This window comes from Pyrus communis, chromosome 7 (genome assembly GCF_963583255.1).
Source record: "Pyrus communis chromosome 7, drPyrComm1.1, whole genome shotgun sequence".
NCBI lineage: Eukaryota > Viridiplantae > Streptophyta > Magnoliopsida > Rosales > Rosaceae > Pyrus > Pyrus communis.
The window spans coordinates 11,138,752-11,153,955 of record NC_084809.1 but is presented as its reverse complement, the minus strand read 5'-3'; the positions used below and the strand labels follow the sequence as shown (position 1 = coordinate 11,153,955).

The 15,204-nt window shown below is 36.6% G+C and overlaps 1 long non-coding RNA gene and 1 pseudogene across 6 annotated transcripts; one reads left to right on the top strand and one right to left on the bottom strand.

Annotated features, from left to right (window-relative positions):
* Nucleotides 1-942: 942 nt before the first annotated feature.
* Nucleotides 943-6,724, top strand: LOC137740338 (uncharacterized). 6 transcript variants are annotated; one of them, XR_011069167.1, is made up of 8 exons: nt 943-1,442; nt 1,766-1,800; nt 1,925-2,554; nt 2,640-2,754; nt 2,879-2,959; nt 4,955-5,154; nt 6,065-6,228; nt 6,535-6,724. It is a non-coding gene; the product is annotated as an uncharacterized lncRNA (long non-coding RNA). The 6 variants fall into 6 exon arrangements; XR_011069169.1 differs by lacking the exon at nt 943-1,442 and having other exon boundaries at nt 1,661-1,800; nt 1,925-2,087; nt 2,250-2,554; XR_011069168.1 differs by lacking the exon at nt 943-1,442 and having other exon boundaries at nt 1,661-1,800; nt 1,925-2,324; nt 2,503-2,554.
* A 113-nt stretch (nt 6,725-6,837) lies between these two features.
* LOC137740337 (GDSL lipase-like) lies at nt 6,838-8,845 on the bottom strand (annotated as a pseudogene).
* Nucleotides 8,846-15,204: the final 6,359 nt, after the last annotated feature.

Sequence of the window (15,204 nt, the reverse complement as noted above, 5' to 3'; positions counted from 1 at the left end):
GTTAAAATAACCGTTAAATCATGATTTTTCATTTATAACCACAAAAAAGTTTTGTCCCGTTACTTGATATTTGAATGTTTTTTTTTTTTACGATTTTTGGTGTATCTGATCTCGAAGTATATACAAACAAGTTTGACGGTTGGATCATTGAAATTAGTTTTGTAGAATGCGTATCACATCAAAACAATAGATTCACTAACACTTAGGAGTTTTTTTTTATACTTTCATTAAGTATAACATAAGATTTTGTGGTATCCACTAGTGTAAATATTTTAAATTGACGATCTAGTTCATTCACGTAGGGTCAAGGAATGTAGCTGTAAAAAATCATCAAAATCGAAGTTAAAATAACCGTTAAATCGTGATTTTTCGTTTATAACCGTCAAATTTTTTTGTCCTGTTAATTGATCTCTGAATTTTTTTTTCCCGATTTTTGGCATATGTAATCTCCAAGCATATACAAATAAATTTGATAGTCAGATCATTGAAATTAGTTTCGTAGAATGCGTATACCATCGAAACAATAGATTCACTAACATTTAAGAGTTTATTTATACTTTCATTAAGTATAACATAAGATTTTGTGGTATCCACTGGTGTAAATATTTTAAATTGAAGATCGAATTCATTCATTGTATTCATATAGGATCAAGGAGTGTAGTTGTAAAAAATCATAAAAAACGGAGTTAAAATTACCGTTAAATCGTGAATTTTCGTTTATAACCGTCAAGTTCAATAACATATATTTATTAAGTAGCTTTAAATTTATTTATTTTGTTATAACACTCAAGAAATTGAATGGTGTGTGTGTGTATATATATATATTTATTAAGTAGCTTTAAATTTATTATTGTAGTTTAGATCGGGTTTTTGTTGGAAAAATATTTTATTGTGTTTTATGTAAAAAAAATGAATTTGAAAGAAGTAAAGTCACATTTTATATAAATTTCTTTTTTAAAAAATGTAACTTGCGCAACGTCACAATTGGGTCCTTGCGCAAGCACACTTTGCGCGATGCACCACCAAAGCGTTACCCAAAGACTGTTTGCACGACGAAGACTGCTGTTGCGCAAAACAGCTTTGCGCGACGAAGGTGCACTTATGTCGCGCAAAGTGGTTTTGTGCAACGTTGTAATGTATACATATGTTGCGCAATGTGTTAAAATTTTGGCGGTAGTTTTGTGAAAATTAGGCTTTTTTTTTTAATTTTCCCAAATTTGGAGAAAATGGGAGTGCAACTCAAACTCTCCACCTTCGTCTACTGACTGCATTTCCTCCTCGGTCTCTCCGTTAGCATCTTCATCTGCATCATCATCCTCCCCTTGTTCATGCCCATCAATCTCTCTTCCCTTTCTCTCACTTGGTCTCTCCCCTTGTTCATGCCCATTTATCTGCATCATCATCCTCCCCGGTCTCGCCGTTTCGAGTCTCGACAGCAAAGGGTTAGTCTCACACTCTCACTTCTCTGTGTTTAATTTTCTGTTCAAATTGGTTCTGCTCTATTTACAGATTTTCCGTCCATTATTTTATACAGTTTTAGAGGTTTGGTTAGAATGTTTGCTCTCCGTGGTTGTTTGGATCTTTGAGATAGATGTATGTGAGTGGATCTTTGAGATAGATAGATGTATGTGAGTGGAAAACATTCAATTTGGAAAATTAAATTAGAAATTGGGGGTTTTACTGTTAAATCGAATATTAGGTTTTTAGTGTTAAATCGAATATTAAGATTTTGACGGTGTTGCCTTGAATCTTGATTTTGCTCAAGTTTTTGACTTTGTGAAGGAGCGCCTGGGCAAAGAGGTATTTGATCTTCACATTGTTTCGTCAATACATAAGTTCCTTATGTGTGTTTTGTATTTGATGATATTGATCTTCATAAGAATCGAGAATTTGGCTTACGTGTTTCGTTCTTTTGGCGTTACAGGTTGAGATGGGTGGCTGCAAAGGACCCATAACAACATTCATTGTTGAACCCTTCATTCCCCCACAATGAAGAGTTTTACCTTAATATTGTCCCAGACCTACTTGGAAACAGCATAAGCTTCTCCGAGTGTGGAGGAAGTGATATTGAGGAGAACTGGGATAAGGTATTTTTGGATGTCAATGTGTTACCAAATTCTTATTCAAACGCTATTCTTTGTTATTTTCAATAAAAAGATAAAAATTCCTAGAAGTGCATCTTCTATGAGCTCTATTTGTCTACCTTAACGCTCCATATTTATAAAAAAATATACTTTACGCAAGTTAAGACCATATTTGTCCCTACTGGAGTTGCTTTTACATCAGAAGTTTCTACTCCACTTGTTGCAACCCTTCCCTTGGAGGTAAGTCTTTTATTGATATGGTATTTCAGTATCATTTCTGTATACTTTACTTCTGACCAGAAAAAAAGAAATAATGTACTCGATTTTGCTTGCGTCAATCATATGCTATCTCTCTTGAGTTCATGTTTCGTTTTAGTTTAATCTGGAAATCATTGACAAGTATTATTCTTGAATATAGGTCAAAGCAGAACTTGAGGACTTTATCAAAGCCGTGTTTGCCCTATTTCAAGGTGTGTTAAAAAGTTTGGACCGTTCCATTTCATACTAGATTGGTAAGAAGTGAGAACAATTTTGCTAATTATCATTCTATTCTAGATTTGGACTTCACTTTTCTGGAGATGAATCCTTTTGCATTGGTTGATGGAAAGCCATATCCTTTGGATATGAGAGGCGAGCTGGATGACACTGCTGCTTTCAAGAACTTCAAAAAGTAAATTTCATTCACTTCAGTTGGTTTTACCTTCTCTGTTTTGTTATGTATATGCCAAGCTATTTACTAGTGTTTTAGCATACTACTTTCAATACCACCTTACATTATTATTATTATGTTTCAGGTGGGGCAGTATTGAATTTCCAATGCCTTTTGGAAGAGTTATGCGTCCTACAGAGAAATTTATTCACGGGCTAGATGAAAGGTACACACAGAAACCTTCAACTTTTAAATAAGTAGTGTATTTATACTTTTTGTTAATACTCTGTGTCTAGACGTTCCAAATCCTTTGTTTTTGTCTAGGAAAGGAAATTGCATCTTCTTGGCACTACCAAGAAGTCAGCTGATTCCTAGTTTGTCCAATTTACATTTTCACTATGTAGCCCGAAAGCCGGGATTCCTGCATGTCGCTAGGAGTGTATAGAATTCAGAGCTTTCTGACCTTTGAGAAATAAAGGTCATCTTTTCCCAGTCAACTGGTCTGCATGTACTTCGTTCTTTAAATTGGAAACCTGGTCCTTAATGGCTGTAAAATCTAAAAAATAAAATCCATGGACCGGAGAACGGGGCAATTAAGTTTACTCTTCAACCATGCTCCTAATGCCATAGTTATGTTCTAAGAAATAAAATCTAAAAATCAAGCAGGAAGAAAAAGGTAGTGTTTTCTGAAATCAATGATGTTCTAGTAGTTGAAAAGAATAGGCCTGGGGGCAATCAGTTGCAGTAAAGGACTAGCCATGAACCCTAAACCCTCTTGTAGACACGTAAATTTTGAAATTTTGCGTTTACACCTCTATTGCGCATTCCAAATTCAAACTGTCTAATGTGTTCTGTATCTTCTTGTAGACATTGAAATTTCAGTGAAATAAATGTTGACCAATGTATTAAAATTACAACCTTTATTCGTTTCACCTACATCACACACTTATTTCACCTACAACTTCCACTTACTTCACCAACCTCACACACACTTATTTCACCTACAACATCCACTCATTTCACCAAAAAAAATGGGTGGTGGTGATTCATTCTCTTGGCCTATAAATAACCTTCTCCATCAAGGGAAAAAGGGGGGAATTTTACATCACACCAAAACCTTGAAGTTTTGAAATCCTAAAGCTCTCAAGCAAATCCCGAAGGATTAGTAAAACCCTCTTCGTTCTTCGTCAAATCCTCCTTCAAGATCAAGCCCCGACAGCCCTTGAAGAAACTTCCCTCAACCTTCGAGATCAAGCCCCCAAGAAAGTGTTCATCGTTCATCACCTGTTCATCCTAAGATCAAGCCCCAACGACCCTTCGGATTAACAAAAAATCAACAAACTCATACACCCGTTTTTTAAGATCAAGCCCAACGGCCCTTGAAGATCTATTCATCAACTGTTCATCCCTAGATCAAGCCCCGACGACTCTTCGGATCAACAGCTCATCCATAAACCTACACCTTACGAAGATAGAATCAGAGGCTAAATTTGTAGAAGAGATTGTAACCCCAAAATCATTAAATACAAAATATTATTTTGTACACGTATTCTTGTTTCAGGAAAATTCATGTTTACACTTCTAATCTCACACCAAAAATAACAAAATGAACATGTTTGCTAGAGGGCTCCTGAGTTCTATCACAACTACCTTTCCCTTATACTTATAGTTATACAAATATAGAAAGAAAGGTATACATAACTTATTGGCGATTGGAGGTGACCATCTACAAGTCGCAGAAGACCTGGAAAAGGGTCTCCAGTCTCTCTACCTCCCTTTATTAGGCTAGGTCATATAGATATATATGATATGAGTAGGACCCGCCTTTGGGGTTTCAACATTATGTCCATGATTTTTGTGAGTCTATTTTACTTTTACACGAATTGTGATGTTACTCAAAGTCAAGTCAAGTCACTGTCATGGTAAAGTGATTGATAAATTACATGCCATCAATTGTCATAAATCGTACGAATGCATCAGTTGCTTCTGTTACCTTTCTACTTGTTTACTAGTTAGTCTCTATGGTCATGTGTCTGGTTGAATGGCTAGTACAAAGTAAACTGTTTTTGTACAGTACTTTGATCATATCAATTAGTCTAATGAAGTTTTGGTACCATTGATTGATTACAATGTTTGCTTACTAGAGTGTTTACTAGGCATCCTGAAACATGTTTTAGTTGTTATAAATAGTGATTCAGATAATCTTTAAAATTTATCACAGATTCCCAATGTGCAGGAAGTGACAACACTGAAAGGTCAGCTTACGACCCAAGGCGAGCAGATGAGTATGATTGTATGGGCCTTACAGATGTTCGGCCTCCAAATCCCGATGCCAGCACCTGATCTTACCTTCGACCTCCCAACCACTTCGCCCAACCGATACCAAGTAGCCTTATGTATCAAACCTAGAAGACTACTTGTGTAAGTTTGTTCTTTTTTGTTCGAACATCTTGTATGTACATTTTCACATATTTTATAATTAAATACTTTTTCTTCATTTATTAATTATTGTTTAGAATTTAAATACAATATTTATTAAAAATTAAATAAAAAATATTTTTGTCAAAAAAAAAAAAAAAAAGGGTTTTGCGCGAGGAAGAAGTGACATGCGTCGCGCAAAGTGGTTTTGCGCGACGCAGGTTACACGTCACGCAAAACCACGCATGTCATTTCTTCGTCGCGCAAACCCTACTATCATTGCCTTGGCGCAACGGTTGGTGCGCGACGAAGGTTCATTGGGAAAATTTTTGCGTGACGTTTTTTTGACTTTGCGTGACAAAGGACCTGCGTCTCGCAAAGTGTTTTTTGTACTAGCGAAACGCAAGATTAAATAATTAACGATGTCATCGAAATCACTAAAAGAATGAAAAATATGAAGTCTTACCTCATGTGAAGTTTTTGAAACATTGATTTCGTGTTCCATTCGTCAAAAACAATTTTTCTCAATCAACATGTTTGTAGTTTCATTGGTTAGAGTTTTGTTCAACAATGGAGGATGGGAGAGCTTTGATTATTCAGAAGATAAATAATACGCGAAAAGTGATTTGGGATGCATTTAGAAATTGTTATTTATTTTTTAAACCTAATAAGGTCAAAATTGTCATTGCATAGTAGGGTAAATAAGTCATTTAATATTAAATTTTAATGTGGGGTACATTCAACATTTTGTGGGGTGCTAGTATAAAAAGCCTTTCTTTTTTGGATTAATTATTTTAGACATAGGAATTCTCCATGTTTTATCTGGTAGTTGAAAGTATAAATTTGGGACTTCTTCCATTTAGTTATTTGGGAGTTTGAATTTATAAATGTAGATTTGTGTTTGTTTGCCCAGCTGCTATTTCAAAGCTAGAGGAGGCTTTGTGGATTAATAATAGGAAATATGATGCTCTGTGGTGCTGGGAAATGCTTAAACTGTTTGCGCATTATGCACTCCAGACCAAAATGAGGCAAGGGTTCCAAAAGATGTTGCAGTGCTTCCTAAAGGCTTTGAATGAGGTACTTCCACTTACAAATCTCAAAGAAACTATATTGTTTTTTAACTTTCCATGTGTAATAAGGAGGGTATTGAGATTGATTGCATAGTTTGTAATTTGGGTTTAGTGAGTTATAAAATTGCAATTTTAAAAGATCTTAAATTACAGCTTAGTTATCCATTTTTGAAATTCCTGTGCAAAGTAATCGATAAATGTAATGCTATTAGAAAATTGTTATTACTGTGATTGTGCAGTGCTTATTGTGTATTTTCTTAGCTTAATTATTTTAAATTAGGGGTGGTTGAAAGATAGAATTTTATTCATGCAGTTTGTTCAGAGAAGAATATCTCATTACAAGGAACTCGATCCTACGAACATTTACTACCCTTAAAAGCATTTTGTGAACTCCAAGCTCAAGTCAATCCTTAATTTTCATCTACTTTTTATTTCTCTATGTTTAGGTGATTTACATTGTTTGTAACCATCAAATCACCCAACTTTATATTTACAATTGTGTTTCTGATTGTTGATGCAATTAAAATACTATTATTCAGGTTATTAGAATTTATGCTATATGTTAACATATTCATTTTAATAATTACCACTTGCTTTCATGCATTGAAAATGCTAATTCTGTGACAAGAATATAGTCTTATTTCCTGCTTAATAAAACTCATAATTAGAGAAACTGTTTGAAGAAAATGATACATAATTATTTATGCAATTTGTAATCCCGCAGCAACGCGCATGCATTACTAGCTAGTTTTGTTAAACTTCAAATAGCTTCTTCAAGTTACGCCTCCACCATAACTTGGACAGTTTCCGGTAAACCTTTTCGGTTGGATGGAAAGAGTCGAAAAATACATATTCAGTAACGTTGTCACATAACTGATACTTAATCACTCCTCTCTTCCCTCCACAAGAATAAATTGCTCCATATGGACCAGAGCCACAACATGCCGTCTTTCCTTCACTGAAGCCTTACAACAAAATAATAACAAAATTAGAAAAGACATAACTTATGAAATAAATAAATAAATAAATAAATAAAACCAAATAAGAGAAACTAAAGCTAAAAGAAGGTACAGTACAGTAGGTAGCTATATATACCATATTTTGATGGACGATTTATGAATTGTTTTAGGTATGTATGGAGATCAATGGTTGAGTATTTGAATCCTTGGAGCTCTCTCTTCAGCTTTAGGAGGAGTTTTCCAAGTGCTTTATTGTGTAGTTTCACTAGTGGTATAACTTCTTCCGCTGAGGGGCTTGTGTCCCCTGGTTTATGTACTCTCAGGCTCGGCATTTCATTGAGAGGCGGCAAGGTTGAAAATCCAAATTTCCTTCCTCCTTTCTTGTATATTTCCTGACAAAATGTATACGAAGTCATTCATCCAAATATTTTTCTGAATTCGTAATCGATAGAAAAGGGCACGAGCTGTCCCAAATCATCAGAAAAAGAAGAAACTAAGCATTGAAATGTTACTTTGATCCAAATTGTCAGGTTGCCAATAACCAAGCCAACGTATTGTTCATTGCTAAAATTGGATGCTAATGGAGACAAATAGTCATTGCCTCCAATGCTAATTATGTAAACAGCTTCGGAAAGCACTGTGTAGGCTTCTGCATCACCTAGTTTGAGCCTCAACTGCTTCTCCACCATCCTGAATTGACTTATTTGAGTTTTAAGGTCTATCACCTGGAAAGAATAAGGAAAACAAAATTAAGTCATGCCAAATGGATAAATGTCCACCCGAATTTCTTTCGCACACGGAAAATCAATAATCGAAAGCTGCAACTGTAGCAAAAAACTCTCAGAGGATAGGCGCTGTGCTCTCAGAAAGTGCAAGACCCTTCGGCTTCAGGACTGAGGGTGGACGCTTTGTGTCCCATCATTCTACTCCTATTAGCTATTATCGCCTAATCCTCTTTTCATTGGAAAAACGAAAACTCCCAATAATAATGGAAAACATTTAATAAGGTAGAGCACATACAAGTCCCTGATGACTTTCAACTAGAGCACCAGCTCCGCCAGAAGCAAAGTTCACCCCATTAGTATAGCTGTTCAACCCAGGTTGTAAATATGCTGGTATAATTGGTAACTTGGCATACTGAGCTGCAACATCAATGCAAATGTACTAAATATGCTGGTATAATTGTTAGCAGGAAATGTGTTTGAAGGGGTATTGAAAAAATTGAACAACAAAAATTATTGACAGCATCATTAAGATTCTTACCAAGAAAATCTGGGATTAAACGTCCATCGCAAAATCTGCCAGTTGGATACTTGAAGAAGTTCTCACCATATGGGAACCAATTGGCCTGGAAATCAGTGGTGGTGTTTATGTAGTTATTATTTCCAGGATCATAGAGTGAATCACCAAAGATGAAAAGGGCAGCATGCTTTTTCTGAAGCACAGAATGGCCATAGCAGCTGCACTGAATAACCAGGCAAGCACAGAAAACCAGGATAGAAATTCTTAACCTCAAAGCTGCCATTGAAGTATATGTGTTTCTGTTTTACTTTGAATTATTATCAATTTAATAGAAAATCATTGAAAGGGGATCAAATCTTTAGCAAGTGGAAATAATCCCAGGGATAAGTAGACAAGGAAAGTTGATTGAATAATAACAAGAGACCAGAAGCTTTGGCAATTATACAGATTTAGAAAGATTTTTGGCTTCATTATCTAATGGATAAGACGTTTTCATATTTTTTAGGATAAAGTACAAACGACACTTTCATACCTTATCTTTTAAAATTGACAATGTCATACCTCATCTTTAGAATTTGTGCCAATGTTATATCTTCTGTTAGCTTGGCCGTTTATTTCTTAGTTAAATGCTGACGTGGCTTAATTCGGGACCCATTTTTTATTAAAAAATTATTAAAAACTAAAAAAAATCATTTAATATTTTTTTAAATATTTAAATAATAAAGAAAAGTAAATTAAATAAAAAATAAAAACCTCAGGTCCGTTCGTCCCTCCCCCTCTCTCTCTTCCCCATCTTCCTGCAACCCAGAAAGAAGAAGAAGGAGGAAGAAGAAGAAGAAGAGAAAAAAAAAACCCAAACCAAACCCAGTTCGTCCCCCCTCCCCCCACCACAAACTCAACCCCTTGCAACCCAGAAAGAAGGAGGAGGAAGAAGAAGAAAAAAAAAAAAAAAAAGGGGAAACCCAATTCGTCCTCCCCCCCCCCTCCCCCAACCTAACCTGCAAAAGAAGAAGAAGAAGAAGAAGAGAGAGAAGGGGGGAAGGGGACGAACTGATGTTGGTTTTTTTTTTTTTTTTTTTTTAACTTTTCTTTATTATTTTAATATTTAAAAAATATTAAATGCTTTTTTTTTTTAGTTTTTAATAATTTTTTAATAAAAAATGGGTCCCGGATCAAGTTACATCAACATTTAACTGAGAAATTCACGCCTAGATAACGGAACGTATAACATTGACACAAATTCGTAAGATGAGGTATGACATTGTCAATTTTAAAAGATGAGGTATGAAAGTGTCGTGACACCAATAGTTGAGGTAGTTTTTTATAATTTACCCTATTTCTAATGTCTTGTCCACACTCGTCAAAATTATGACAATATAATTAAATCATAAATACAAAAGAAAAATTAGTGATGGCAATAATTTCAAGGATGATATTAGAAGTCAAAAAAATTGAGCTTTTATCATAAAATTAAAGGAAAATTAACGAAAAGTTCAAAAAAAAAACTTTAGTTTTAATAAAAAATGACAAATAAAGGTGTAGTGAATAGTACCAGAAAAAGGTAAAAATGTGGTTTTTCGTTAAAAGTGAACAGTACCGGGAGTGTTTCGTTAAAACTTCCTAAAATTAATTGGTTACATGAGAATTGCCAAACCTCTTATAAGCACATGCAACATCCTCTTTTTCCTGATGTAGGATTGATACTCTTAACATATCCCCTCACGTGTGATGAATTTTTAAGCCTAACATGTGGACAACACAAATCGAGTGAAGTGAATCACGTATAGTCAGTGAGCTTCACACGCAAGACAACCTGCTCAAATACCATGAAGAAGGGGTTCAACCATAAAACTGATTGCCAACTTACTTATGATCAATGTCAAGGTTTCTCCTTCTATGATGTGGGACTCTTTAGCTTTCACATTCTCACATGGTGAATTCTCAAACCAAATACATGGACAATACAAATTGGGTAATGTGGAGCACGTGTGACCATTAATTTTCACACTTAGGTCAACCTATTCTAAAACCATGAAGAAATTTGAGGTTAATTGGCAATGGAGAATAGTCCAACCTTTTATAAGCACATGCAAGATCGATCTTTTTCTTGATATGGGATTTGTACTCTCAATAAGAAGTTAATAAAAATATCTATTGGCATCTAAAGGGTTCATTCATGATTAATGTTAAGGTAGTATCTTCGATGAAGAGTTGCAAACTTGAGATATAAAAATCATATTTACATCTTATCTTACACTCTCAGTCTTTGGAAATGAAAATGTGTGTTCTATTTTAAGAGAAAATTTTCAATTTGCCAGGAATATGACTCGGTATACCAAGTATCATAATATAATTGATTGAATTTTTTTTTTTTTCAAATTTTCAACCAATTGCATATTACACTTTGTGTATAGGGCAGTGTTCTAGACACACTGAAAAATTTCTCTCACTCTAATGAGAGAGATGTAATTATTGAAATCTCAATTAGTATTCTCTAATTGCCTGGTGGGGTCCATCTATAAAAGGTGTAAAAAAAAATTATGCAAATTTACATTTTTATGTGTATTTTCTAGCCAACATGGATATTTTACATCTCATCCACTAGAAAATTTTCCAGCAAAAAAAATAAAATAAAAATCCACAATCCAAAGCACTTTTGCACTCCTATTGATGATGCTCTTGAAAAGATTAATGTGAGTTGATGAATGTGGAAGTTAGATAGTAATGTAGAGGACTCCATGTTGTTCTGTTTCCCTATTTTGTGATTTAGATACATGTTCCACCCCCCCGCCCCCCCCAACCACCTACTCATTGATCATGAAATTATGTTCTGCATACTTGTATGCACAAAATTGGCGGCCAAAGCTGAGAATAAATGTCTAGTGTCAAAGTCAATGAAGGGAAAACTTGCAATCCAGCCTCCTTACTTGAAAATCTTGCATCTCAAAATTTGACGTGTAATGGGCCTAATGGAAAGCTTCTAGAAGTCAAAGTCAATGTAATTCAGCTAGTTGATGTAGTTTGTTAAGCTAATTGTTCATAACTTAAATCCATATTATATCAAGGGGTGTGATATTCACACACTTCTTTTTACTTCTCACACACTTTTTAATTTTCAACCCTTCGATCGGATGAATTGAAGAAGAAGACCAAATGACAAAAAATAATAATGACTGTATAAGAAGTAAAAAGAATATGTAGATAACACACCCCTATATCAATTTGATTTACGTCGCGTCTATGTAGGTTAAAGAAAGCTAGACAATCAGCCACGATTCTATTTGATTTTTATCCTTTCTTGTTTGCCAACGAAACAAATTAAGCATTTTTGAGATTATTGAGGATGCCCAGGGAGAAGATCTATAAAACCTCTTCTTCAAGTTCACTAGGTACAAAGGAATTTTTACATCCATTCAATAAATGTCATGATAAACTTTGTAGGGTCATGCAAGTCTACTATCAACATTACCGATGTTGTCTTCAACTTAATCATCTTGCTAGGTGTGTGGTTTATCATAAAATGGATCGGTGATATTAGATTGGAAACTCTCATATATTAATTGTATAATATTTTGTGATACGACTGATGTGAGATTCTATACTCCAACACGCCCCCTCATGAGTGGTCCCACATGAGGTCATAACGGAAACCAATTCGCACATCGGAAACTGGATCAAGTCATTATACCACATCTAACACCAATATTTTCAAGACCTCGGTCGGTATTGTGGAGTCAAAAATAATCAAGAAAATTATGAAGGTGACACGTGGACTTTTGAGTTAAAAGGACAAAATTACCCTCGAGGCACACCGGATTCCCACGCGCATGCAACAGACAATAACGGCTCAATCTAGGAAGAGTCAAAGGTGATCAAAATGACATTTATTCAAATCTCTCTCATCACTCCTCATCAAATCCTTTATTCAAAGGGTAACTGCCAAAACTTCCTATTTAATTTGGGATAAATTACCATATTAATTGCAAGATATTATTTTATTCTTCAATTACACCATATATGGCTGGCCACTATTCTCCAAATAGGGTTGGCCACTTCCCTATAAATAACCCTATCATCCCACTAAAATGCTAAGATATTTGCTACCCACAAACTCTTAAACACATTCTTTTCAGAATTCTAAATTCAGCATCGGAGATTCTTCGGCCAAAGCCTCCCACCATTCATCGTGGGCGCATGAGGCTTTTAGCCTTAATCTTAGTTGTTATTGTTTTGCTGGTGCATTTTCGTCAAAGAAGAAGATGACAAAAATTTGCATCCATAAATTGGTGTTTTTATTGAGAGTTTGATTCACATGCTCGAAGAAGACTCTCGCATTCAAAGTTTCTCATTTCTCATTCATACGTAAATTTTTCATACATTCTTTTTCCTAGAATTTTTTAATTCTTTGAATAGACGTAAGAGAAAATTACAACGGCGAGAAGTTCAGAAACCACCGAACAAAACTTTCTATGTTTAAAGATCCAGATCAAATGATGGAGATTGCGATGAAACCCCACCACGACGATCCACGAAGCTCAGTGCAGCTGCAAAAGAAGTAACTTTGCCACCATGGAGTACCACTACCACGACAACCACCGTGGCAATGGGGAGTGGGACAGTTTCATGGCAGTAAGGCCACGAAGCAACAACAGCTGCCACTTTGCAGTATCGAGCCCAGGCTCGTGCCATAAGTCAACCAACTCAGCGCGAGGCAACCTAGATCTAGCAAGCCCACAACGTTACCATAGTAGATGAAGCCCAAAGCACGACCCAAGCAGCTGCGATTGCAGCAAATAGAGTAGCCCAACATTAGCGGGCTTAATGCCAAACAGGCCATAATGCACCACGCCCACTCGCCTCGTACATGGCTCGACCCACTTTTGCAGCCTAACCTATTCTCGTGGTCCACCTATTGATCCCGATTGGTCCAACGCCAATTCAACCATCCCAGCTTCAGATTTCTAGACTGACGATTGAACCGGAGGTACTTTCACCTCGATTTTCTGCATATTTGATATATCTAAACTCAAATCTCTCACCTAGAGTCCATTGCCCTTCCACTACTCAGGGAGACGCATACCGTCTAAGCTCTTCCATCCCAAATGGCGAACAACACTTATCTCGACAAGTTATAGAGTTAACAAGCGCCATCGCACAGCAGGCGACCTTGGTGTTCATATTTTGATAATCAACATAAGCAACCTTCTAGATGAAGTGTTCATTCGCGGCTAGGCCCACAAAGAGCATCTTCTACCTCACATCGGAGTATGCAGCACAGTGGACGGAGAGAAGCAGTCACTTAATCCAACTCAGGTTCAACTAACAACCTGCGAGTAATTCGTTCGCCTGTTAGGAACATACCACATGCATCGCAACTGCGACATAGACGAATGAAACACATGAAATAGCAGCCTAGACTAACAGGTCACGACCAGGGGCAGTCGGAAGCTTCACTACCCCACTAAAGGCAAATTAAGGAAAAAGTTAAAGGCTATTGACTGAACAATTCCGGTGCAACGAAGCTACAGACGAGGCGCTTCAACAGAACCATCCCACATACACTGGTGGGTACAAAGATTACTTATGTTTAGACAAATGCAGCAACTCAACCTCATGACGCATCGGGGGCACACAGGTACAAAAATGACACACTATCCCAACCACCAAAAACCAAGGGGCAGGTCTTGTTTTCATCACTCTAGATGATTCATTACTAAAGCAACACATCACCAGTAGCCGAGCACTGTGAATCCAATGATCCAAAAGTTCACCGCTGTCCATACCTGCTTATTGGTTCCCAGCTGCCCTCGATCTGTCACCATGACTCCCAGCTTGCCGATCTTTCCATACAGCTCTTATCTGTGCCGATTAAGCCTACGACACTTCAAACATCAAAGCATCCAATGACGGAGCACATATGAGGCTTGACTAGCAGCTTCTGCTAGTAAAAGAATTAGTAGTGATGAAGCTTGCAATCCATTCAGATTCTCAGCTGATCACCAACCAAGCCTCAAGAGAGCATGCAACGAAACATCCAAGGATGGCCCAATAAGGTCCAAGAACAGTTCACTGTGCTCCCACATACACCCTTACACGGGTTCTACAAGCAGTTCAAAGTCTCAAGTAGATCGTCCAGCAAGACCTCACAAGATGAGGATTATTTTAGTTGTCTAGTAGTCTAGCTTTTCTCAATTGCACTCACAATGATTTCCAAGCTCTTCAGTACGATAGGGTAAACTAATTTCTCTCTAGTCCGAAAGGGTAAGCCAATTCCTTGACACCTATATAGGTATGCTCTCCAGTGTGAGAGGGTAAACCAATCCCTTGACACCCATTTAGGTAAGCTCTCCATTACGATAGGGTAAACTAATTGCTCTCCAGTGCGAGAGGGTAAACTAATTCCTAACTAATTCCCCGACACCCATCTAGATATGTTCTCCATTGCGAGAGGGTAAACTAATTGTTTTATAGTGCGAGAGGGTAAACCAATTCCCCGACACCCATCTGGGTCTGCTCTCCAGTGCAAGAGGATAAACTAATTGTTCTCTAGTGCGAGAGGGTATGCAAGAAGATAAACTAATTGTTCTCTAGTGCGAAAGGGTAAACCAATCCCCCGACACTAATCTGGGTAAGCTCTCCATTATGAGGAGGTAAACTAATTACTCTCCAGTACGATAGGGTAAACTAATTCACCGACACCCATCTGGGTATGCTTTTTAATGCGAAAGGGTAAACTAATTCCCCAACACCCATCTGGGTTTACTCTCTAGTGCGAGAGGATA